The sequence below is a fragment of the Cyprinodon variegatus genome, unplaced genomic scaffold, assembly GCF_000732505.1.
Source record: "Cyprinodon variegatus isolate N-32 unplaced genomic scaffold, C_variegatus-1.0 Scaffold1089, whole genome shotgun sequence".
NCBI lineage: Eukaryota > Metazoa > Chordata > Actinopteri > Cyprinodontiformes > Cyprinodontidae > Cyprinodon > Cyprinodon variegatus.
This window is the reverse complement of record NW_015151542.1, coordinates 25,007-28,963: the sequence shown is the minus strand read 5'-3', so window position 1 is coordinate 28,963 and position 3,957 is coordinate 25,007. Positions and strand designations below refer to the sequence as shown.

General features: G+C 40.2%; 1 pseudogene; it reads right to left on the bottom strand.

The window, feature by feature from the left end:
- Positions 1 to 324: 324 nt before the first annotated feature.
- Positions 325 to 1,445, bottom strand: LOC107101365 (annotated as a pseudogene).
- Positions 1,446 to 3,957: the final 2,512 nt, after the last annotated feature.

Sequence of the window (3,957 nt, the reverse complement as noted above, 5' to 3'; positions counted from 1 at the left end):
TTTGAGACTAAATCTAAAGTCCACGAATTGTCATTTAATCCAAACTCACACTCTTTTTTCCTTTCTTCTCTCCTGATATTTTTGTATGAAACAGCTATTTCAACTCCCCCGTTCCTCTCCACCTCCCAGTAACAACGTCCAGCCAGACTCTCTTTACTCAAAACCTGAAACAAAGTAGTAAATCGATCTGGATGATCAGGATAAGGCTGCTGGTTTTCTATTTTTGTTACTTTTCTGTTTCCCTCCGATAAAACCAGAAAACGGTTTGCTGTGCTTGGATCCAGGGTGATTTCTCTTGCATATTTTAAGAATTCAGCTCTGGTGTTTGGTTCTGGTTCTGGCAGTAAAACGTCAGCTTCAGTGACTGTCACTGAGATGTTTGTCCATGTGTCTCTCAGGATGTCCTCTAGTTTCTCTCTGAGCTCTGACACAGCTGCCGTCACATCCTCAAAGTATCTCAGAGGACGAATATTGATGCTGGATGAGTGTGTAGACTCACTGAGTGCTGACAGTGAGGGGTAGTTCTGGAGAAACTGGGTGTGATCCTCTGTGATTGAGAGCTTCTCCAACTCAGCATCTTTCCTCTTCAGCTCAGTGATCTCCTGCTCCAGCTTCTTCTGAAGCTCTTTGACTCGACTCACTTCAGTTTTCTGCTGGGATCTGATCTGTTTCTTGAGTTCAGAGGTTCTTTTCTGGAGGAGACGGATCAGATCAGTCAAGATTTTGTTACTGTTCTTCACTGCTTTATCAGCAGAGCCATTGATGGCCTCCACCTCCTGTTGAAGCAGCTTCACATCTTTCTCCTGGTCCTGGATTCTCTGCTGGATTTGTTGTCGTCTCTCCTGGAGCTCCTTCTGCTTTTCAGTCCTTTCTGCTGCAGCTGGGACTGTTTCATGGCCTTTATGTTCATCCATAGAGCAGAGATAACAGATACACTGCTGATCAGTACGACAGAAGATCTTCATCACCTCATCATGATGAGAGCAGATGTTCTCCAGGAGCTTCTTAGAGGGGTCCACCAGCTTGTGCTTCTGTAATGGTGGAGCATCATAGTGAGGTTGGAGGTGATTCTCACAATAAGAAGCCAAACAGATCAGACAGGACTTGACAGCTTTCATCTTCCTCCCAGTGCAGACATCACAGGCCACATCTTCAGGTCCAGCATAGCAGTGATCAGCTGCAGCAGCTTGGGGTCCAGTCTTCTTCAGATCCTCCACCAACTCTGCTAACATGATATTCTTCTCCAGTCCAGGCCTCGTTATAAACTCCTTCCTGCACTGAGGGCACTTTTGGATTCTCCTCTGATCTTCTGCATACCAGAAGTCTTTAATACAGTTCATACAGTAGCTGTGTCCACAGGGAATAGTTACCGGATCTTTCAGTAGATCCAAACAGATGCAACAAGAGAATTTCTCTTGGTCCAACTGAACACTTTTCTGAGCCATTTTGCCTCTCAGTAGCAGAGATATGTGAGTTCCGTTTACTCAAAATAGAAACTACCTTATACTCGTCACTGCAACCAGTATTTTTGGTTACACCCATTGCTGGTCTAAATGGGGAGGGAACAAGGAAATATATTTGACTGCATTTGTTTTGCCGCATATGTGTTTACAAGTCCAGACAGGCACATAATCAAAGTACCTAGAGAACACTCTCGTCAGTTGTATCTAACTTTCATATCTACTCACTGTTAACTACTAACACACTTCAAACTCTTTAATTCATAGAAGTGATCAGAAATGGTTAATCTAAAATAAGTGAGAAAAAATAATACTGTCACAATATAATAAACCTAAATTATAATGATGTTGCTATTAAGAAAATATGGAATACTTTGAATAACTTTTATTTGTCTTTGAATTCTTTGCTATTGATCCTGTTCATTTAGAATTTTGTGTAAAGTGTAAAGTACCAGTTGGCAGCTTATTTTAATACTAGCTGCTAAAAAAAATATTGTGATTGTTTTTTGTTTTTTTTTTTCTTGCAAGAGAACAATATCAGCCTGTAAGGGTGGTTCAAATTGACCTCGAGACCAGACACAAAGTAGCCATATTTGCATGCTGACGCTCACCTGACATATAGCCAGCAACTCAAATAGCCCAAGACAAGCTCTACTTCTGTCGCTTTAGTGTGTCTTAAATAGAGGGGCTTCTATCTGCTGCTTGCTGGTTTTAACTTAACTTGTTATATCTGGATCTAATGGAGCAAGTCACAGTGCTTTATTCATTTTGTAAAGCAGCACATCGGCACCAGCGTCCAAAGGTCCACCAAAGATAGAGATGCTCCCAGTTTAGGGAGTCCGGGATCAAACTGCGGCTGGCTCATGCATCTGTATAACCAGGACTTAAAACAGTATTTCTTTATCTCTTACTAGATTCCTATCATACAAATACACAGAATAGTAATTAAATTAGTTTAATGATTTGACAACTATAAACTGGAAGCCAGAACTAAGCTGAAACAAATCTGAGAAAAAGTCTTTTCAAGAGTGTAAAATGTAACACATGATAATCTTATATCTTTCTTAGATTTTCTTTTTTCGTCCTTTTCTTTGCATTTTCTGTCTAGTTTTCAGATTTAACTACACAAACGTTTTATCTAGCTATATGTGCAACGCAAATGCCAGACTTAATTTCTGTATCCCAACTTCTCCTGGCTGGTTTTTGATGGAATTTTTATTAAGATTTTCGCAGGCAAAAAAAAAAAAACAACAACTCACGAATACGTCCAGGTTTTGTCTTCACGAGCAGATAATTAAAAAAATGATGAATAATGTTCACTTTAAAAGGGTTCACAAAAACAAACTGCATCAATAGTTAATGCACTGCATGATTAGAATGTTGCGAAGGAAGCGGCTGTAGTAAATGTAAATATAAGCATGAACCCCATAAATATGCTGCCTATGGTCAAAAGTGCAAAGCTCACGAAAGAATCACTTATGTGTCGAACCAAGAAATAAAATATAGGCTTCAAACAAAGGATGGGAAGTCTGAATGTAAATCAATAATAAAGAGATATTTATTGGAGCTAAGGAGTCCAAAATAAAGTCAAATGATAATGTCACCAAGAGGGGAAAGAAAAAATGATCACAAGTTATTAAGGTAAATGGATCACACATTCAAACTTTATACCAGGGCAGACTGCAATGTTTTTTCTGTTACAGCTTCAAGAAAGGTGAAAAAAAATAAAGCACCGCTGCAAAATATGGACTGAAGTTACTGGTGTATTCTCACCAGAAGATGGTGCCATTAGTCCAGATAAAGCTAAAGTGTCTGTACAGAAACGAATCACATGAGTTGGAGTTTTAACTAATAGAGGCTGACTTACCTGCAGTCCTGGGGGGAGATTCATGAACACAGTTAGAACTGATAAAGAGAATCTAAAAAGTGGAAATTGAAGAAAAAAACAAATATCCCTGTTTGAAGGTTTAGGGTGTGTACCCTGTGAACATCACATTTAGGGTCCAGTATTACACCCGCCCAGGAAAGTACCTCTGACAGTAAAATACACAATCAAAGCTGAGATAGAAAGAAAGTAGGAACTTGACTAGACTGTCAAACAAAAGAAGTCTACTGACTGATTTAATAGTGTTGTTAAAGCACATGTCAGGAATCCAGTTTGTGTGGTCTGTTGTTTGTGTTTGTCTCTCCCTCCACCATCAGGTGGTGCCCTGTCCTCGTTGGTCCTTCCTGCACACCTGCGTCTCGTTGGATCATTATCGGGAGGAGTACTTACAGTAAGCAGTGGACTGTCACTACCTCGGTGCAAGAGTGTTTGCCAGTTTTGGCTTTCCTGCAAGCTGGATGTTTGGCCTTCACTAGCCTGACGTAGTCCTACTCAGTTCTAGTCAGAATATGAGTCTGCTACTGCTCCATAGAGCTGTGATTATGGGGCGTGTTTCAAACGAACCAGAAAAAAAATTGGATAGACCTACAACCAAAAAGAGCAACGGAGTGC